Below are 23,467 nucleotides of genomic sequence, written 5' to 3' on the forward strand. Positions count from 1 at the left end.
TCGCCATCTAGTGGACAATCTGAGAAATATTTTAAAACTCCTAAACTTACGTCTCTAAAATATCCCAACCTAACACACACGAGAAACCAATTTTTATAAATAGGATGGAAATAGTTTTCTATAATAACGTAGTTAAATAACTCTGAAACATTTTTTGATTATTTATTCTGTCCTGTACATGTCTGAGAACCACCTCAGCAGCCACCAAAACCAACTGCAGAGGGGACAGGTCCTGGTGGCCCAGTCAACTACTGATCTAATTGATCCTTCATTGTAAGCAGCTTCTGGTGATGGAGTCAAAATGGAGCACATCTTTAGGTTTTTCTCAACTTTCAGTTCCACCTGTAAGATATTAATGTTCCCAATGAAGTTTTTTCAGGAACCACAATCAACTTCCACTCACCCTTCAGATGTAAATATGCCATCTCTATGCAATCGGCACAGATATCAAGAAGGTTTTAGTTTGATTTACCAACACACAGCACTACATACGTTCCTGCTAAATGACAAAACAAAACTTGAAATATATTCACCATTTAACCACATTTTGGAAAAACCCCAATAATCTATTGCTATACTGTATTTAAAATCCTTTTACATTTAACATCCTTTTACAAACAAGTTACATATCTATGAACATCAGGTTTTTTTTCAAGTCGTGTCACAGATTTCCAAATGGATTTAGGTCTCTCCTTTTCAGATGAAAAGGGTACACCATGAATTTAGCTGTACCCACATCTTCAAATAATCTCTGACACACGTCCCTGTCCATTCTAATGAAAAGCATTTTCACAGGATGATTCTTGCAAACCACCTTTAGTGGGGAGGGTATCCTAGTAGTTTGGAGGTTTTTGTGTAGGTCAAAAAGCCTCATATGTATGGTGCATATTAGGATGTCCTCAGGTCTCAGGAAAACATCCTGAGACCTGAGAGACAAAAAGCCATTAGACCTTTTACTAAATGGCATCAGAATAAAAAGTCAACGCAAAAATGGCCTGAGATGAAAAGGTGTCAGAATGAAAGCTCTCAGAAAAATGAAAAGGTCTCAGAAATAAAGGCGTCAGAAAAAAACGACATCAGAATGTCACAGAGTCTTCTCTGTGACTCTAGGAGTCACAGAGAAGCTCCCAACAGGTGGCGCCATTGTCAGGTCGTGTGTTTCAAAATAAGTCATCAACGTGCTAATTTGGCACACCAACTACAGTAAGTGAGGTAGAAATGATAGAAGAACACAATTAGCAATAAATAAATGGTTAAATCAAAAAATAAAATACCCAGGATCGTAAGACATGAAACATTTTAAATCCACGCAGGGAATAAAAAAACAAAGAAACAAGGACTTTTGGATGTCTATTCAAGGCTAATTTCATTTGCCTTGAATAGGCTAATTCAAAGCAAGTGGTAAAATTGGTACATCAATTATTTTTCCCAGAAGCAATAATAGATATGACATTAATGGGAAAGTAAAAATCAATTTGAGACAGTTTGTTCTAACGGCGTCAGATGAGGATGATTTCCTGAGACATGAGAATGTCCTAAAATGTACATCATAGTATATGAACAAAGCATTATGGTTTGAGGCATGAATTATGATGAATTTCTTTAAACAATAGTTTTTATTTCTTGTCACTTCTACTCAAAAGCTTAATTTCTGGAAGACATTTAATCAATAACATTTCCTACCTGAGCTGTAGTATCAAAGCATCTCCTCCAGAGAAGTGCTGTTTTGGTATGCATAGGTAATTTTGCAATACTTTTTCTATATTTGAGAACTGGACTAATCAGTGTTCTGTAATATTGTTTTAAAATCTGTCTGGTGTCCTTTGTGTTGCAGTAGACTGGATTTTGGTTAAGCGAGTAAATATTCCTGAATAGACATCAATATCCCCCTTTTCAAATGTATTATCATTAATAATAATAATAATAATAATAATAATAATAATAATAATAATAATAATAATAATAATAATAATAATAATAATAATAATAATAACAAACATTCATATGCCCTGTTTTGAGCTGGTATGGTATAGAAAATGTTTTGAAATCAAGTAACAAGTTTGCCATCAGTTGACGCTCACCTGTTGGCCACGCGGTCGCGCTCACACACCGTTCACTGTTCTGTTTCTGCTCGCATGCGCATGCGCGTATCGATGACGGAGGGGAGCCCATTTCCTTCCAGCAGCTGCAGGCCTGGCAGACACACACAAACACAACACACACATATGCAGTCAGAGGACAGAAAGCCGTCAAAGCAAAGCCACGTTTCGGATTGTCCGACATTAGCCCCGCGAAAACTGGATGCCCCCAAACCGCAGGAGCTTTACTGATGGGCGTTCATCGCTAACCTCCAGCCGCATCTGCTCGACACCTCAGCGGTATCTTTTGGGTGAGTTGGCCACAGCGCAGCCACTGTTTTGTCTCAGTTTGTTGCTGCAGCTGCAGCGTTTTACCACGGGGAGGTTCAGGGCAGCTGTCCACGGAATGTGGTTTAATCTTAATGGTTTGGTGTTAAGCTTACATTTCCCAAACAGTGTGGGGTGAAATGATCCAAGACCAATCACTGCTGTGCCGAGCTAACCTTAAATCTCGCTCAGTGTTAGCGTTAGCTGCTGCTCAATGGTCAGTAACGTCACGAGATCCATTATCGGACAGCAGTTCAGATGGTAGGTCTGACTGGGTTTTACATTTTCTTTGTGTCTGTTAATACGGTTAGCAATATAATAAGAAGCACCCACACACAAAAAAATGAAGCCATTTCTATGCCTCCTCTGTGTGCTTATTTTAATAATTTTATGTCATTGGCGCTTCAGTAGTTGCACCCCAAATCACTGAGTCACCCCTTTTTTCCAGCCTCTGCTTCCATATTCGGACAAGTTAAGATTTTTTCAATTATTGTTTTTCTTCTCGGGACGCCATTCCTAAAGCAATGGGTAAAATAAATTGACATTCAGGAAACAAGGGGGGAGAACTGCTTACTGAGGTTTAGCTGGTGAGACAATTAAAGTAAACAAATTTGTTCACATGAAGCAGGTCCGACAATATGTTCAGTAGCTTTAACGTGGAGCTAGAATGGGGTTAAACCTCGACCTTTTGTGTTTGTGCTGAACATATTGCCGTCTTTTCTGAATTGACAACTGCAAGCTTCAGCAGCAGATAAATGAACCAATCTTGTGTTTACAGTTTGATCGCTTCTGCAAAGCATGGGTGAATAAAATGCATTGCTCCGTCCATTTAAAACGTAGGACACAAGATACTCACAAACATTTTATTTTTGCACTGAAAAGAAGCTTCTGAGTTCCTGCAAATTTTGCACTGTTTAGCTTTTTCAGTACATCAAGGTACACCTCTGATATCTTGAAAGCAACAAATTGGTACAAGCCATGACAGGACTGACACTAACAATTCATGTGTGAGGACTGGCAGATTAATCAGGACCTGATCTTTAGCATTGGGCTGTTCTCGGGGAACATTTCTTCTGATTAGTGTTATCTCACTGTTTGCGCTGCTTATCTAACATGTTGGCGTTTTGTGGTAGGTCAGATTTGACCATATTTCCTGTTCAGATCTTGTTGCCTGTGCAGGTTTGACCAACCAGCAGTTCTGGTTAGATTGGCTTGTTTCTTGTAAGTGACTAACTTGGCTCTGTTTTTAATTGAACTCTTGACAGAAAAACAAAACAACCAAACAAAACCCTTCTGTTGTAAATATCCTTTTTCATTATTATTAGTAGCAGAATGAACACAAAAAGTTAACAAAAGTATTGTATTGTATAATCCTTTTCACATAGATTATTTGTTTTAATAATGTTGGCAGTAACATTTTACATTTATTAATTTTTTTCATGACATATTAACTGAAGCAGACATCTAAAATAATTTCCAAATGTTTTATCAAGTTTTTATTTTGTTTTTGTTGTACAGTAATTGCTTCAGTGCAATGATTCTCAATTCCAGTCCCTAGGTCCTCCTGCTCTGCATGTTTCAGACGTGCCTCTATTCCAGAACAGCTGATTCCAATGATTGCATGACCATCAAGTACTGCAGAAGCCTGTTAATCACCCAGAGATTCAATCCAGGTGTGTGGCAGAAGGTAAACACCTAAAACATGAGGGGAATGGGGGGGCCTGAGGATCAGAATTGAGAAACACTGCCAGTGCAAGTTTAAGTTTGTTTGTTCGTGAGATCATCTGCTCTGGTAAAGCCTGTAGTCAGTTGCTATATACTTCTTGTATTTTGGCAGCTGTTGTTAAATATTTGTGTATTAAGAGTAATGGGTGGTTCTCTCTTTGTTAATTTCTCTTGCATATCATCAAACAGACTATGAACCATTGGATATAGTAATAGACCAATTCTGGTTTTCTGGGTTAAAATTATCTAGTTTTCTTTTGACTTGATCAGCCAATTCTGTGTCAGATTGATTCCCAGTTTAAGTTATCGTCTTTTCAAAGTAGTAAATCATGCAAACAAAGAAAAAAAATGGTATTCACATTGTAACTTTTAATCAAAACCGAAAACAAATGACTTGAATGATTACTATTTATGCTACAACATAGGTTCTTAAGTTTTTTTCTGACTTTAATTGACCTAAGAAGTGCTTGTAAGTGCATACATATGTGTCTGTTGACCCAAATTGTGGAAGTTCTTAGTTTTGATGCTTTTAATAGAATAGAAATGTCAGCATTTTAATTTTTTGACCTGCCAGTTTGAGTCCAAGATTGAGTCTAAGTCTCTGAAATTTGAGACTGTGTTGTGAGTAGCTAATACAAACCATGTGGACCAAATGTTTTGCAGTTTTAAAACCATACCTCCACAAAACCTTGGTAGATCTTGATACTGGTAACAGGCTCCTGCCTAAATCATGAAATGAAATGTCATCAACTTGTTCTGTGCTGGTTAAGTGGGAGCTGATGAGAGCTGTGGCTATCTTATCTTATTAGAGAAATCTATTACTATGATTGTTTGGAGAGTGGAGGGGCTTGGCTTGGCATTCATTATTCTCTGAATCTGGTGAACCAGACTGCAACATGTTAGCAACCCATATGCCAGATCTGTCAGGGCTGAACTGCAAGCCGTGTGTCGGGATTTCTTGCATTTTATCACTTTTTGTATTTTATTGTGATTCTAGTCAAAAGGCTATAGTTTCAAGAAGCTTTAACGTTGTATTGCTTGACCCAAGAGGCTGAAGCATTTCAGATGAACCCTGTGAACACCACTTTGTGCCGCTTGTCACACATTTCTTTGCCAGTAATCCTCACTGATTCCCCATCAGGTGAGAGTTGTCCAGTTGATGTCCGGCCAGCAGCACAAGACTGCTCTAAAACTTCACGTTGGCCGTCTTTTAATTAGCTCTGAATCCATTTTGAGGGAGGGGAGAGGGCTTGTCTCTGTGAATAGTATGTTGCTGTCTCATGTCAAGCTTTGAGCCAGGCTTATGTGCTTAACAGAGAAGAAATGGCTCCTCTGTCTGCACAGAATCCATCTCATTGCTCATTTGAAAACCTTCCAAGGCCCGCTGACCTCCACGTCCCCCCCACCCCCACCATGTTTCTCCATCTTTTATAATCAGCGATGGCAATAAAAAAGGAAAGATTTATTGGAGACTCTCATGCACAGTCTAACAGGATACAGGTATTTATGGGCAACATTATATTACAGAAAGTATATCGTTAACCCTGCAAGCTCTGCGTCACGCTACATAGATGCATCCAGCACCAAAGTTTAAATAAAAGACAGTCTCTCACCCAGGCGTGCAGAGTTCACTGTCTGATAAGAAACATGCACATTATGGCTGATGCATTTTTATTATGGACCTTGTAACATGCAAAGTGGGAAAGCATGTCATGGTCCACTTAAGTAGGAATTGTAAAGGAAATGGAAACTGACATGAGCTCTGCACCTGCACTGCTTCCTCTTTCAGAAAAGGATGCATCATACATTAAAACTGTACTCCCTTGTTTATGAGGTTCTAAATATTTTCTTTATTGACATTCTGTGAATTATGGTCTATTTTATTGGTCTAATCTGTTTCCCATATAACCCTCTTCTCTTCTGTTTGTTTTGCTACATACCAAGATGAGTTCACATCAGGGACTGTGCGATTAGGATCATTTGTATATAATTTTTTGATTTTTGGGGGGATGAAAATGCATATGTTAAACACAAGAAGTATTCAAAAATTTGTACTAGCAAGTTAAATTAGTTCACAATAATCATGATTGTTTTTTTTTTAAATTCCTCCTAAATGTTAATCTATGGAAAAAGGATTTTTGTTCGAAAAGAAAAATCTACCTATTATTGCAAGTGTTGCTGAATTTGCTGAATAAATCAAACCGCAGTTATTAAAGTCTTTTTGCAAGCATTTTTGAAATTGCTCCTGGCTGCTTGGATGCAATATTTGATAGCCTGTCATATTTAGACTGCTCTGTACAACTTGTATAATTGACCAGTTGGATGAACTTTTGCTATCCCAGATGCCCACGACTGCTATAGATGATTTGCCTTCAATATTAAAGCTCACAGATATTGATGAAAACATCATGGTGATGGAAAAGAAACAGAGGAAAGGGGGAAATGTGAGTAAATCAAAACCATTCTCCATCACAATCTTTATGTATTGTGCTTAGCCTGCTGCCAGCTTCCTCACAGTCCTATATAGATTACACGTCTATAAATTTTACTTATAGCTTTTGATCCAGATTTTTGTTCTGGCCAACCAGATAGTTTCCTTTCTTTAAAACTTTATCCTACTAAGTATTACAATACGTAAAGACTAGCATCTGCAATATGATACAACACACACATCTTGATATTCTGGCTGTCTAATTAGTTTTAGATGTGTACAATGGGAAAAATGATGGTAAACATTTCACCCCCTCCCACAATGCAGTGTGATTCACTGATTTTAGAGAAAATAAATGATTCGGTGTAATTCTGTTTAACCATTCACTGAAGTACATGAAGCAGATAAATTATACTTTGAAAACCTAACTGCATTTTAATAAATAACAACCTTCCACAAATGGGTGTCTAACAGTTGTGCACTTTTATAAAATGAAAACACTGATGCTAAGTAGACAATTATAAACCTCTCTGACTGCATGGGATTATTATTAGGAAACTCATCAGTTACCACAACATGTCTTCTCTTTTATGAACAGCAAAACAGAAAATTAGGTTTCAACAGTTTTCTTCCAGAAGTTTTTGCTCAAAAATGTATTAAACATTCATCATGATGGCGAGACAGTCCAGGTGTGCTGAGAAATTTGTTCTCAGGCTCTGAGAACTGAGGAGATCAAAAACTAAAAACATCGAAAGCCGCCTTTTCAGAAACACTTAAAGGCTTAATTTTTTTTAAAGCTGGCAGTGGCATGTTTTTAAAGTAACAGCTGTTAAACCAGACCAAATCTGAAGCAGGTATAATGGGATTGCAGGTAGACTTTGGGGTACACAGCATGTTGCTCTCTAAACTAGATAATCAGGTTAGTTGTTCTAGTTTGTTTTTGGCTTGTATGTACATTTTTACTGCCTCCATCATCTTTATGTTGTTTTTATTTGACAAGTGCCTTAGAATCAAATAACTGGAGTGAAAGCTTGGAGCATTTTATTAAAAGGAGTGAATTTCTATTGGACAATTTTGATCAGGGTGAAATTGACCATTTTCATTCACTGTCTAACAGAATGGTGGATCATTAGTCAAACTTTAATTCAGTCTCAATTTGTGAGATTAAATTTGCAATCTGTCAGCAAAAATATCAGAGCGAGCAGACTGTTACTAATTTATTCATTATTTTTATTTAAATAGATGTCCATATGTTTTGAAGAAACAGTCTGATTTGATATTTAATGTTGAGTCTAAGAAATGACTTGACTTGTTAATTAGTCATATTGTCCGCCTCAGAAGGACAGCGTTTTACTTTTTGAAGCTGTAACCAGTCCTTACCTCACTAAATGTGATACCTACACATGACATGTTACAGATTTGTTTTAACCAGAACCAGTCCTGCTCTTTTTTTTCACACAGTGGCTTTGTGAAAAACATTTTAAAGTTTGAAAGCTGAGCCATGCTTTTCCAACCTGAGGACAGAATTTATTCTACCACTAGTCCTTCTCAGGAAATCAGCAGTGTGACTAAAATCTTGCGCAGTAAAATGCTTATAAGTACCCTCCCCTGCTCAGTCTATCTTGTGGCTGCTTGGGGATCTTTTTGATGGCAGGCTCACCCCTGAGTGTTAGTGTTTCACCCTTAAGCAGTAGAAGTTTCCCCACTGGTAACGTCCTGACAGAGAAAGTGATGTTAAACTTTGTAACATTTCTAGAAACTGGCATTTTAGACAGCTTTACATCCCATTTCCCTGATCAAATCTTGTTGCTTGACTTCTCCTGGCATTCTAGCAAGGATAAAATTAGAAAGGTTAAAGGAAATGGAAAGGGGAAGAAATCACAGCATCATTAACATTTCATGACTGTTTTGACTCGTTTCTTTAATTTTTAATCTACACCTATTTTTGGATTTCACTCCTGAAGTAATGTTAGAAAAAGAAAAGTGAAAAATGTTAATGCTCTATGTTTCAACACTGAAGATATTTGGGAGTGAGGCTTTGGGAAATCACTTTTTTTCTACTGGTCTCAGTAGATTCTTACTGCTCATGTAAAAAGGAAAAACATATTCCCATATAGTTATTGTTTTGTAGGTTAATACAGAACTTGTGGTCTGGTTAAATAAAGATGAAGTCCTTTTTATAAATGTCTGTGGAGAGGAAAGTATATGTTTTTGGAGCTTGTAAGCTTGGTATTTTAAGTACTTCCCTAATATGAATTACTAGGGGTTTCTTTCGGCCAGTGTCTCCATACCCAAGTGTAAGTTGGGTATGGAGTTGTAATATTTCAACCAGAAGTCCTTTACATTTATTTTATTAATACTCTTCCATGTCATTCTACTAACCACGATGGCTTCAAACTCAACATGTATCTAAAAATTTCATATGAACTTTCCATTTATCACAATGCTTTGTGGTGTTCATTATATTAATGATACAAGTGATTTATAAAAGGTACACCAGTCATTCCGAGACAGCGCATGAATTATTTATATTTTAAACACTATAGATTTTCTGCATTTTCCTTCTGACATGAAACCAATAGTGGAAAAATAATAATTCCAACAATACATATGCTGAAAAATACTCATTTATTATTCAGAGTATTTAATCGCCACCATGGAGAGTTGGTTTTCATGATTGTTTTAAATTTTTATGACCATAACAGAATTTATTTAAATTCTAAATTAAAATAAGATTTAGAATCTAAATAAAATTCAGCCTGATTCTCCCATTATCAATCAGAAACGACTGAAGATCTCTACTATGCTTGTTGCTCTAATTCTCACCAACATTTTAAGAAAGTACTAAAAGACAGCATTAATGTTTAACACCTGTGCTTTGTATCTGGCTGTCAGTTGACACCCTAAACATCAGGGTTAATTATTTTCCTTGTGGAGTAATGCTGATAAGACAGGCTGTACTTTGGCCAACTCAAATGTTCTCCTTGTTAAGAGGATTTCCTTATTGTTTTATGCCAGAAGCTAACTTTGTGACTGGAAGCTAACTTTTGTCTGTATAGTACTTAAACTGTGGGTTTAGTGGACTATCACATAGCTTTCAATGAGTAAAGAAAAAAAAGGAAAAAATGGATAATTTTTGTAAATTCGACTAGACCAAAGACAATGCAAACAGCATTGTTTTAAGAAGTTTACATGGTAGAAATCTGTTTACATCGAACATTTATTTTTATTTTTTTATGTCTTGTATTGAAATTAGTAGTAAAATTGTATAAAGTCTTTTCCAGTGCTATCCAGTAAAGTTGAAGTTGCTAACCAATGTACATTTATTTTGGATTCTTATAATTATTCTATTACTTCATATGGTGCTTTTTTTACAGTTACTAAAACAGTTAGTATATATCTTTGTTTCATAGTTAAACTAAAGCTTTTTGTTTGTTTTGCTTCTCACGAGACTGTTGAGGTTTTCCATATTTCAACAACTTGTCTGCTCAAAGTGTCTTCAGAAATGATAACCTATTCATTAAATCTTATGTTCCATAACTTGCTGCTTGACTTTTGCTGGTATTCTAGCAACAATGCTAGAAGCTTGATACCTACATGTGAGGTGTTATTTGGTTAATCTGTTTCCTGTATTTTATTTTTGTGACAGTTTTATAATATTAACAATGGACTTTTCAGTTTAAACTTTTTGAAGCCTAAACAGAAAATCCCCAAACAAATGTCATGTTACTGATTTCCTTCATAAGACTACCGTCATCTTTTCCTGTGTATGTGGATGTTTGCTGTAGTTGGTTTCACTGTATGATTATTTTTTGCACTATCATACCAAACCTACGTCATGATCACTCATGTGCTTTATACTCATACCAGTCAGGGAAGTATAAGGAAAACAATGCAGTCAGCAGGAAGAAACCGTTTTCTCCATTTGACGGTCTGTTAAAATCAGCTGAGTTATTTCGGTAATCCTAAGGTGGAAATGAATCCATAGTGATGGCAATGATGGGGGGACTCTGGACTTCCTCTTCATCTCTATTGGTGCGCTGCAGTTGTTTTGAAGTTATGACAGTAGGCTGAGAACCTTAGTGAATTGAATTGTTTATACTTGATGATTTATTTTTAAAAAGTCCTGTGGAATTTCCTTCAATTTTTTTTAAATTACAAGAAATAGTTATTTTTTTTAAATAAGATTTTGCTGAAGAAGTTAAATTGGTCCTATCTTCTATCAGGTTTTGCTTGAGATTTAATGAAAATGCTAATCTCACGAATGACTTGCTGTGCTTTGTAATTTTCAAGTATCGCATTCGAACATTTTGAAGGAAAATGCCAAGGTCGAAATTAACTTCTCCCGTTATTTTTTGGCTTTTTTGAAAAAAAAAAAAAAAAAAAAGTCATAATGGGAGATGAAAATGCATTTGCAAAATAAGGTCTGATGCAGAAAACTTCCCCATCCACTGGTGATGTTCAAAACCTCATTACAGAGGGAGGACTGTTGGCCTGGAGTGGTCAGCGAGAGCCACTCAAGGCCACTCATGTTGATATCACTATCGCATATCAACATCAGTCCAATTTTTCATATTTGAGCTAACAACTTTTCTGTAGTTTAGAAAATTAACTCGTAACAATAATAGCTGACTTTCCAAGTTAACTTGAATAAAAACTATACAAAAATCTGAAATTATATTCAATTCAATAATAAAGACGCAGGTTCACAAATATGCTTATAGAAAATGTCTATCCTCCAGCTGTTTTCTGTATTCATCTTCATTCAGTTTAATAGATGAACTCTCACCTTGCCCAGACATTTAAAGCTTTTGTTTGTTAACGACGGGATTTGACACCTTTTGACACACAGAAACGGGTCTACCAGCTACGTTTCGCCACAATAAGCTTTGCCACCCATTTGTTGAGAGTGGGATGACATGAAATAAGTTTCCTGGTAAGCTACACTTGCGTTAATTACCTAGTACACAGCTGCCCGCAGTGTTCAGTCTATCCTCTCACCTGCATAAATACACCTGCAGCGCTAAAACTGGACGTTATGCTGCTAATACTTAGCTTTTGTCAACAACTCGGGCTGAAGTCAGAGCGCTGCGCAACGCAAGTAATAAACTAGCCAAATGTGTGCATTGCTAAATGTGAACACATGGTTGTGTGTTCTGTGTAGTGGACTGGTGATTTCAGCAGGTTGTATTCTGTCTTTAACCCAGGGGTCACAAAATGCCATTCTTGAGGGCCAGACAGAGTCCTGCAACTTTCAGATGTGCTCCTTGACCTATACACTTGAATTAATTGATGAAATTGCCTCACAAACAGGCAGTCAAGCTCTACCGAGCTCTGTTAATGGGCTAATATTGGAGCCAGGTGTGCTGAGGTAGAAAAATCTAAAAGTTGCAGCATTCTGGCCCTGGAGGACTGGAGTTTGAAATCTCTGTTCTAACCCAGTGAGTGCTGAGTGTCCTGCCTTGTCTGATCATTGCATGTTAGTTGCGTCTGCTGATTTTTAAACCCTTTGAATTTGAATTGTGAATGAAACCGACAGCCAATGATGCAGTTTTCCTGGGTATAATTTAGGTACTTAGAATTCACTCTTCCGTGACTTGCAACCCGTACTCACAGACCATTTGCTATATTTGCTGATGTCGTTGAAGGAAGATAAAGCTTCTCGTCTCAAGTTTCTATAAAGCCTTTTCTGTCTCTTGGGAAAGTAGTACCGTCCCAAACATTTAAAACATGCAGACACTCCCTAGCTATTAATTTATGTTGTCATAGAGGCAGCTTGAATAAATGTTAGCCTGTGAATACATTTTTCTGATCTGTGCCAAATGAGGAGCTTGACTTTGCAGCGATTCAGTCAGGGTTAGAAGGGATCTAAAACATCCCTTCTAAAACATTGAAGCATAATTAATTTTGGAAATTTAAAAAGTAATCTGTCAGAAACTAAAATATAAATGATTTCCTTGCTGGTCACTTAAAGGGCTTTGATGCCGTTTTTACATCAGAAGTTGGCTGCTTGGATTCAATTTTGTTCCATTCAGAGGAGTTTGTATTATGCTATACATATTGGGCTCCAGAATGAACTTTAGCACATTTTTTACAGATACCTTCCTATCAAAACATCACATTGTTGAGTCATACTTTTTTAATTTCCTGTGAAAATTAATTGCAATGCATAAAAAACTGAGATGAAATGTTTTATAACTGTGTACCTACTTTCATCTAAATGTATGAATTAATACTATTAATTTAATCTAACAAATCCTCCTCAGCATATTATCATGTCTTGTAAGAATGTGTTGAAATATGGATTTATCCAAAAGTAGCAGGAAAATGATTATCAAAATGCAACCATTATACCAGCCTTGAACCCTTTCTCATATTTTCAGTTTCAATCATTTTACAGCTCATCGTTGAGCTGTAAAATGTTTGTTTTGTTTTCCTTTTGTTTTTTTTGTTTTGTTTCCCTTTTGTGTCCTAGAAACAACTTATAATTTCATCAAACATCTTTTCATTAGTACAGATTAGCATTGAACTGTACACTACCAAGCTGTATACCAAGGTTTTAAAAAGGTAGTTTCCAGAGCTACAGAAATGTGACTGATTCTACATTTTAAAGGCCTTTTTATTGAATGTTAGAGGGAGTGGACCTTTCTGTTTCTAAGTACATGTAATTAGATGATGTTGTGCATTTCTGTATTGGATGTTTGTGTTAAATTCATCCAGTGGTCCCATGCTTCAGGGTGTGCATCGTTAGTGGTGTAGACTAGTTTCCTGTCTACACCATAGACAGAAAACTAGAACAGAAGTCAAAGTTTAAACATCTAGGATGACGGGGCAACGTGTGGAGGCCTGCAGTGAACTAGAGAGAAGCACTGGCAGTCGTCTGCACACTCTAGTTCACCGGATCCCATGAAACTGTAGCATTTTTTTTTTCTCATATATAATCTCATACTTGATGTATAATTTTGGTGTCATCTAGGGATTTGACTGTTTATAGTTTATGAGAATTTGTGTGAATGTTGTCACGTGTAAGGCTTTGTTTCAATAACTGAGCTCGAAGTGAACAGGGCTATCATCACACATTGTGTTAGGCTTCCATTGAAGATTTCCCTGAGCACTTCTCTCTGCAGGCAGGACATATAGTTGGTGCCTCTGCAAAAAGCAGCCCTGCATTAGGAAAGTATCTCCTGTGCTGCATGCATTTTCTTTATGTGCATCCAGGGGTTTCTCGCTCCTGAAGCCTTGTTTCGCTTGCGAAAAGAAGCTCTGAATAATACCTACAGCTTTTTTTTTTTTTTTTTTTTTTGGAGTTTTGTTTAGTAATTCCTGGTTTGCTTTTTGGTTTTTGCAGAAGTTGATCAAAGCTTTGCTGTCTTAACTTGATGTGATTTGACCACAGTGCTTGGTTTGGAGTCTCTCACACACACACTCACCCCAAGATCATCAACAAAGCTAAAAAACGCAACATTCGGCTGGTTAATTCTGGCAGTTTTCCTCCGAGATAATTAGGCTCCAATTTTAATGTAGACTAGGAAAGGAAAGAGTGACCTAGTTAGTTTTGTCTCTTGGGTTGTTCTATTACCGCTTAATCAGTAACGAGTGATAAGTGGTTATTTTTAAGGTGAGTTTTAATTCTGAACCTGAACACAGTTTGGTTGTGTTTATTAATCACTAAAGTAGCATTTTCATAATTTTACAGGTTCTGCTGTTTCCAAGTTGGAAGAAATGACAAATGTGTATATCTGATCCTTTTTTTCAAGCAATTTAATTTTAGTTGTCTTTGCACGTTAATGGCATCATTTATTTTGGAAGTTTAAAAAGTAATTTGTCAGAAATGGAAAAATAAATGTCTTTACTACTTTATGTGAGTGTATTAATAATATGCATGTAGCACACAAATGTCTCCAGCATGTGAACACATGCATGTTGTTGATTTTAAGCAGGGAAATGTGCCTGTGCCCGACAGTGCGCTAATGCTAGTCTGTGGTTGTGAATGAATAATTTAGCATGTTGGCATTGCTGGGTGGAGCCTGGATTATTCATGGTTGGCACAGGAAGCGACAGACTGCTGTTAATATTAAGGAGCCTTGGATGCAGAGTGTCTCTACACTCCTCACTCGTCTTCCTCCTTGCTGTGTCCTTGCTTCCCTAACCTCTGTCCTCTCCATCTGTGAGCATCATTTTTTCATATCTTGCATTGAGGGTACTCTCCATCTCTCTTGATCTCATGCATCTACCTTCTTTTTTCAGCAGCTATAGACATTGAATCCCTTTCTCAATTTGAGATTACTTACTGTGCAGGTAATCTCTATAATCCCTTTCCTGAACCATAGCAGTGATCCAGGACAATTTGCAATTCCAGTTGCTGGCCAGCCTGTAGATTCTCCCTCCCTTGCCTCTTTCTCTGCTCACTGAGTCTGATTTTTCTCCATTCTGTTGCCATTGAATGCTTCTTTTATTGAAGAGATTTGAAGCTGCAGTTGCTGCTAATGCTGCTGCCATATTGTACCAGCACCCCACTGTGGCTGCCTCTAATGAGATTCTTTGTGTCACCATCGTCGTGCTTTGCCTCCTCATCTCCTCCTCTGTTCTGAATGGTGGAGTTGTCATGCTTAGCTATCAAAGGGGAAGGGAAGGCGATGAAAACAGCAGCATCCGCAGCAGGCGGTGTTCTAGCTTTTTTCTCTATTATTCTTCACAAGCCCTAAAATGTTAAGCAACTTCTGTGCATGCATCCATCTTAAAGGGACTGGCGATATGACTAAACTTAATACCAGTTTCTTTTGTATTTGTGGCACATGATATGGCAATATTTAAAATCTTCGTTCCAATAATATTGTCTACTCTCTGTGCAGCTACAAGCAGGACTGACTCTCCTTTACACAGCAGGACAAAAAATTGTAAATTACAGCTGTTTTCCCACATAAGGCAACAGATGTGTTCTTTCACAAGTTGTTACAAAACAAAGCAGGAGTTTTGCTGAATGTTTTGAATAAAACTTATTAGAATTAGTATATCTGCAAAAGTATGCTATACATCATGATCTAAAATGACTAGCACCTGGTCTGATCCACAGTCAGACCCCACATATGCTAAATGTGGGGTCTGACTAACGCCCAAAACGCCCCCCAAGGACAGTAATGGAACAAATTAACTAAACCCCAAAACATTATACCACAAAGATCAGGGACTGAAAGAGTAGGCTTTTCAAAACATGCCAATATTTGTTAGTGAAAGCGCTGATAAAAATTACAATCTGACTGGAAACTAAATTAAATGAGCTGTATGTATTCTGTTATGTGATATTTAATTAACTATGGCAGAGACAAGAAAACACTGTGCAACTTTGAGCTTAAAGCTGATATAATCAGCTAAAGTGTCTAGAAAGGAAAGCCCAGAATTGCAGCGTTTTAGCACATCCGATGTTTTGTCAAAAAAGTTGTAGTTTCTAGGCTAAAAATAGTCTACTGAGAGGAACTTTGAGAAACGCATAGGAATACTGACAAAGCAGCAGGACAAATATCAAAATTTAAACTGTCTTACATGTCTAAATAAATTTCTTACTCACCATTTGATAATGAAGTTCATGACCCTTTTCTCTGTTTGAGCTTCATTTAAACTAAAGCTGGAATGGTTTCAAAAGTGACTCCATGAGTGTTAACAAAATCTTAGAGGCAATTTTTTGCCTTAATTCTTTGTCTTATATTTGCTGTTCAAGTGCATTATTCCCTTTGTCCCTCACGATGTGTTTCACAGGGGACAGTGTTTGAGGTTGCACAACATGTATTAAGATCAACTGTGCGGGAGACAATAAGCAGAAATGTTTGGCAAAATGACTAAAAAGTTTAGCTAGACAGCGTTTTTTTTTTTAGCATATTGTCAACAAAAAAATGGAGAATTGTATTACAGGCTTCCAAGATGATTTGTTAAATATTCTGTAGTTCCAGCCATTCCTCAGATTTCACGGTCCTACATGTTTTAAGTGTTTCCTTGCTAACACACTCTTGGCTGACTAAGAAGCCTTTTATATGAAGGAGGAGGTAATCTAACTATTTGAATGAAACATGCAGGAGCAGAAACGCTTCCAAAACATCTCTACAAATCTGAAATGTAAAACTGAGAACTCTAACTCAGTTTCACTACATCACCCGTCCAGTCATCTCCCAAACACCTACACACTACTTACTATTGGCTTCTTCTACATTTTGATGGCACCATTAACTTTCTCTGCCGCTGTCCTTAACATATCTAAGCTTTGTGTCCCTTCAGCATCTCTGCCAGATTTGGACTGTCAATAAAATGAAATTAACACTGATGAATTGTGTTGAAGCCAATGAGAAATTTCTTGCTGTGAATTCCTGTCTATTCACAATTCATATTTGTCTATTCAAGGTTTTTGTAAATGTAAAGTATACAAAAGAAAATGCAGCTTTGGATGGTCCTACCTAGGCACAGTGCTAATTGAAACACTGTTGGCTGGTCTTTGTAATTATTTATATAATGGCAGAAGTGACTGCCATTAAAATTTTATAATTTCAGCATTTTCCAGACTAGCTGATGGCTTAAAGAACAAACTAGAATCACTACATGTAGAATATTAAGCCTTCCTGGTATCTATTAAAGTGGACTTTGGTTAAATTTTTTTTGCCAGTTCAATCAGTTGTCTACGGTAGAAGATTACTGGAAAGAGTAATCTGGCAGATGGCTCTTTTCCATATCAGAAATAGACGAGTTAAAAAAACAAGACATTTTTGTTATTGTTTGTGGTGAAATCAGTTGTTCTTATTTAGCTCAAGCTACATTACAGTCAATCAGGATAGATTGGCTGATCCAGTCTCAAGACCTAAAGCAGGTATTTTTTACCTGATCAGGATGAAATCCAGTTTTTCTATATTCAACATGATTTAATAAGCTAATTTAGATTTTTAGTTCACATACGCTTTTAAAGCAAAAAAAAAAACAGCTTATAACTTTGTAAACACAGAGACTCCATTTATCAAGGGATATCCTGTTAAAAACAAATAATCAGAAAAAGGACACTGTCTCAGCAGGCAGACCCTTCAGTTCGGTGTCTCCGTTATGTATTCGATGATGAAAACGGCTGCAGCCTGCCTCTGTCTGCATGGATATTGTGTGGATATAAATAGCTAGATCTGGATGAGTGTGTGCTGAGCCTGGAACCGCGGCACACAGAGCTTAAACAATAAGCAACCATCACTACCCTTCCTCCCCCTCTGCTTCCCAGAGCTCAAAAGGGGGCTGGGGGGGAGTGAAATGGGTGGGCGGGTTCTTCTGTCTCCCTCTTCCTTTCTTTCTTCTGCTTCCTGCATCCCTATTCTTATAATCTGTCATCAGCAGCGAGCCCAGGCCTGTCACTTGTTACGTCAGAGAGGCAGGGTGGAGGGTTGCTCCCTGTCTCCCCACCTTTCAGCCTCCATGTGGTGGGAGAGTTTTCACTCCTGCACTGCTTTATCAGTCATTAAAAAATAGTATTGGACCAGTTTCGATTTGTAATTTAATATTCTGGAAGCAGATATTTTTCTGATATTGCATTCAAAATATATCACTTAATACAGGCTTTTTGCATTACATCTACTGCTAAAAACATCACATTAAAATGCTTTTTTTATCTTTAATATCTAGTAATAAAGAATTCCAGTTTTATTTTATTGCATTGAGAACAGAAGCAAGTATTTTCTTGCTATGTTTCAGCAAAAGTTTTAAAATAATTGTTTTATAAACTTAAATGGAATAGGATTGCCATTAGTGACTTTTCTTTATTAATCTATCAACTTTTGTTCTTTTTTTTATATTAACTGAAAATTCATTTTTCTCAAAGGGGATATTTAAATATTTTTTACATAACTAAATGTGATAAAAAATTGGAACATTGATTAATTCAGACACATCTTTCCAGAAACAAACATTTATATAAAATATAGCTGACTAATATGGCGATATTTACTCCTCGACAGTAGCACTGGATGTCGTCTCTTCAGCTGCTTGTCATGCATGTATTGTAGCCTCCTGTGGTTTCAGACAATCTTACATAGCATCCAATCCTCCTGTTTACCACCTTACAAGAAGGTCTTCCACTTCAGCGCTGACAAGATGTAAAACTCTTTACAACCCCGATTCATTTCTCAATAAAAGCAGACACTTTATTAGCCATGATCTTTAAAGCACCGCTCCAGACTGCTGTCAGGGTTTTTTTTTTTCACAATATAGAGAAAACTGCTGTCAGTCATTTTGAAGGTTACATAAATGAGGATAATTTTCTAAAGAATGTGTCGACTAAAAGCATTTAATTTAAAACTTGACATTAATGATCATTTACGTTGGCTGATTGTGGCAGCTCCTCACAACAGTGGAAGAAAAAATCAGTAAAAGAGAAAAATCCTTATCCTGCAGTACATTGTTTTTCTTCTGTTTGGTAATGTGATGTTGAGAAGTTGCCAAGTAAATAATGTTTCTGTTCATCAATAGGCAACCTAACTCACCCATGGTTGCATTTCTTTTAGTACTGGGAAAATTCTCACCCAGTTTTCATTTTACTTTAAAGGGGAAAAGTGATGCGGTTTTCCTGCATTTGGACATACTCAGCTGACTGACAGCTTGTGGTGGGGGTAAGCTATGCTCTGAAGTAAAATTATCCAAACTTTCCCACTTGGGGTCTGACATGTCATTAAAAGCTATTTTAACTGTTGGCATGGTATAACAGGCATTTGTATAGTTTTGAAGTGGACATATTAAAGCCATAATGTATAGAAATATGTTATGGCATATAGAACATATAGAAATATGTTTTCCTCTGAATCAAAGTAGACTGTGAATTTACTACAGTACTGTTTTGATCAGATGTTTTTACAATGCATTACAAATTCTCTTAATAGTTTTAGGCATATTAGTTAGATGGTTATTGGTTTACCTGCGTTAAAAAAAAAAAAAAAAACATTGGAGCTTACTTTTCTAGGTACAGAGTTAAGGAGATGCATTTTCTATGTGAAAAGGGAAAGTAGATAGGCTCATGTTCTCATTGTAATTTTTTTTTGTACTAATCCTAAAAATTGACTGTCAAACTGCAAAGGAAATGAGAATCATTTAAATTTCCTCATTGATGTTTTTGAAAGGCCGTTTGTGTGATATGGGATTCGTTGACGGGCAGATTATTCCTGAGATGTACAAGGCTCAGATTTCATGGGAATTGGATGCAATTTCTGGTTTAAAGCTCAACACAATCTTTGTTGGAATGAATTATAAACCTAAGGAAAGCGGTCAATATTGTTGCTGTGTCTGGTCAAGACATGCATTTTCTTTTGAGCCATGTCCAGTCACTGTGTGTGAAACAAAAACATTGACATACATCTTTGTTTGTTGCTCTAAATCTCAGGTTGTGTTGGACTATATTTGAACTGAGTATAAATGTTTAAAAACATCCAAATCCAGAAGGCCAAAGCTATCTTTCTCTTGCTGCAGAATCCCACAAAAGACTAAACAAAAAGGTCAGGGATAAAAAAAAAAAAGGTGACGGTCACTGGAAACATTTGATGTGGCAGATGGCAAACAGAACCACAGTCATCATGGCTGAGTAAGCAAGAGCATCTCTTAATTTATTTCACTCTCTCGTGCCTGCTTGATACTTTTCAGCCTGAATTTGAAAGTATAGTTTATGCTCATCGTTAACTTAGAATTTTTTGGATTTAATTGTAATAGGTCAATATATTGTCTAGAATTATGAGTTTGTAGTATAGCTATCTAGCCTTTTATTTCTCTATCTAATTGTGTTTTTTGTTCCTAATTTGCAGAGCTGTGCTGTTGTTCTACTCGGACACATCTATTTGTTTATTTTAATGTTTGAATATTTTTTTTTTCTATGAGTTCTATTTAAAAGTATTTTGTTGGTACTTTCAGTTCAATGATTTAGTAGATTTGACTTAAAGAAGAATCAGCACTGCATAAAAATGTAGTTTTAGTCAAGCTTTAAACCCCAGGGATCACTGCAGCATGTGAATGTAGTGACTGCTGGGATGGGAGACTGCTCAACCAATGAGAGAAATTTGAGAACACTGAGGCTAAGGATGTCCAAAACTTGACCCTTATTCTCACAGCCTGCTTCCTGGTTGACACAAACCTCTGTGCACTGTAATGCAAATCAAAAATAAAAACATGCAAACAATGGGAGTTGCACAATGCAGTCTGGTTATGGCCACATTTTTTCAACATTTTTAATACAGTTTCTTCAATTTTGCATTTAAAATGCTAAATCTGACAGGCTCATTCAAAAGGAGATTGCTCTATATATCAAAAATATATATTTAATAACCTGTAAATATTGAGTATTTATTTCTTTTAAATCTTTGGATTTTATTGCTGCAGGCAGCTTTACTGTCAAATGCTTTACATAGAGGGAAATTTGATGCAGCCACGAGTCATTTGTTGTTGACAGTTGCAAGCTGTCCTCTGTGCAAACTCTCAGCCCTGTAAGCATTTTGCTGGCAGCCTGTACTGAATATTTGCATACATGACAGATCGTATTTCCATAATTTTCCACACTTTTCCATACTTTTCTCTTTGTTGCCAATACACTCTACGGTGAAAGCTTCATACTCTGTTTGTGTGGGATTTTACTAAAACTTTACTGCACTAAAACTTCCATGTAGCACAAGAGCTTTTTTGAATTGCTAAATGAAGGGGGTTTATGTCCTCAATAAATACCATTTGTTTGTTAGGAAAGTGTTTCCTTGTATAGATTAGCAGATCAGACCTTGTGTGAAAAGAGTTGATGTTTCTTGCGATTCCAAATTCTTTCTCAAAGTAGATGGGTTTGGTTTCCTTGTGAGGAAAGCGTTGTTTCAGCCAGCAACAAGTGGAGGAGGACAAGTACCAGGTCATTCCATACTTGATGCAGCTAGATAAGACTCGGCTCACACTTTTTTTAGCATGTCTTTCAAAAGACTTTACATTATAAAATGGCATGATGCGATACTTTTATCACAACTCGTCATATTTGTGATGGTCTGACAAAGTGTAGGTGAGGATGTAAGCTTTGACTCATTTAGTGGAATGAGTCTACTAGCTAAGTGATAAGTATAACCCACATTGGTTAAGATGACTTATGTTTCACAACAAAAAAAACACATTTATGCACCTGATTCCATCACTGTTTAATTCTTACCTGGATAAATTATCCAAATTAGCATTAGCAAATTTAAAACGGATTTTCTCCATATCTATATTAAAATTAATCAAATAAGTTAGAACCAGCAGCATTTCTATTATTTTTGTTGTCTAAAACAACTATAGGTTACTGAATAGTAATGTTTACTAATTTACCTTCTTCAGTGGCTGCACAGTTTTCCATAATTTTAATAAAATCTTGGCTGTATGTTTTTTTTTTTTTTGTCTGTGTTTACCACATTTCCATTTTCAGCTCCATGTCTGCATTTCTTTCTTCTCCCCAGAAAATTTCTGCTAGAGGTTTGACTTTCTTAAGACGTCTTCCACAACTTTATATTATCCTTCAGCAAATTAAAATCCAGAAATATTTTTTCTTTACAAACTGTGCAAACTTAATGTGCCTCAGTGGCATATTATTTTCAAGAACAGATCATCTTTAAGTACCTGTTCTCTTCAGTGATGCATCATGCAATCCTCCAAAATTCTGAATTGATTGGTGTTTGTTAAATTAATTGGGTGCTAATTTGTCTATTACTTTTTTTTTTCCTTTGCTGAATTGTGGCACTTTTTTGTAATGCGCACCATTTCAGCTTCACTGGCTCAGAGATTTATATTGCATAATGCTTTTCATAGCAAACCGATTTAAACTTGGATGCACCATGATTTGAATCTGAATGGAAATGAAAATAAAGGGATGCAGATAAAACTCTTCAGTTTGGGTATTTAAAGAAATACAATTAATTGCACCGTATTTCAGATGTTTTGTCATTTTTGATCAAATAAATGATTTCATTTAAACATTAAGCAAAAATAATGTTTACTTTATGAGAGCTGAATTTTAGTCTAAGCTAAATTTTAGGTTTTGAAAAACAGCAGATTGCAGAAGCATCATTAACAAAAAGTTGCTGAAGATGGGGAATGTTGCATAGAAGTCTCTCTGTTGCAAATGAATAGTGTCATTTGCTGACCAGTCGTGGAATTCAGTTGGAATGTTGCAATTATTGTGCATGCAATGCTCTTCTTTGTTGAGTGAAATGAGAGTTATTGTTTAATGCTTGCTCATTAAATTCAATTTTACCCTGGGCTATTGATTTCAATCTAGCATAAATAAAAGACAAGATGACATTTCACAATGACAAGTATTCTGAAACGTCTCCATGACGCTTTCTCTTCTAGCTTGCCTTAAAATTAACGTGGCACAGAGACTCACTCAGACCGAGGTGACTCAGTCCGAGGTTTCTCAGTTATAAGAATTACTTGTTACAGTCTGAAGATAAGAACACTATCTTGATTCACGTTTAAACTTTAATTCATTCAGAGAACCATGATAAAGGAAAATGTACTAAAATATTTTCTTTTTCTTGCACTTGGCATTTTGCAGAGTGAGTGTAGAAGCAAAATTATAGGGTAACCTCCTCAAAATGGCAGAGATTTGCTTGAGTGAAAACTTTTTAGTTTTATCAATAAATAAATGTCCAGAACTTGTCCTGTCAAGACACAGGGAGAAAATCTGCAGGAGTTCAATTGTAATGGGATTTTTAAAGGGTACATTGGTTATCCTTATAAACAGCTGTTTTTATTAAAATTCTTTTCATGTGTTCTCTTTGTAGGTCATGTCAATTTCTCAAGTTTTATGGAAGTTTCCGATTCCTAAAACTGTGAAGTAAAAAATAAGAACGAACTGCTGGATCAGAACTTTTGATCATATTTTATGTCCAGAAAATGAATAAAT

The 23,467-nt window shown here is 36.4% G+C and overlaps 1 protein-coding gene across 4 annotated transcripts in view; it reads left to right on the plus strand.

The window, feature by feature from the left end:
* The first annotated feature begins 2,175 nt into the window (after positions 1-2,175).
* LOC129364298 (tyrosine-protein kinase CSK) overlaps positions 2,176-23,467 on the plus strand; it is a 42,285-nt gene continuing 20,993 nt past the window's right edge. For 2 of the 4 annotated variants that reach the window (XM_055036855.1, XM_055036858.1), the window contains exon 1: positions 2,176-2,389. The gene's annotated coding sequence lies outside the window, so the exon portion shown is untranslated. Of the gene's footprint in view, positions 2,390-3,956; positions 4,093-23,467 lie in introns of all 4 variants that reach the window. The other 2 variants (XM_055036857.1, XM_055036856.1) reach the window with 2 other exon arrangements.

This window comes from Poeciliopsis prolifica, unplaced genomic scaffold (genome assembly GCF_027474105.1).
Source record: "Poeciliopsis prolifica strain line A6 unplaced genomic scaffold, Auburn_PproV2 SCAFFOLD011, whole genome shotgun sequence".
Lineage (NCBI taxonomy): Eukaryota > Metazoa > Chordata > Actinopteri > Cyprinodontiformes > Poeciliidae > Poeciliopsis > Poeciliopsis prolifica.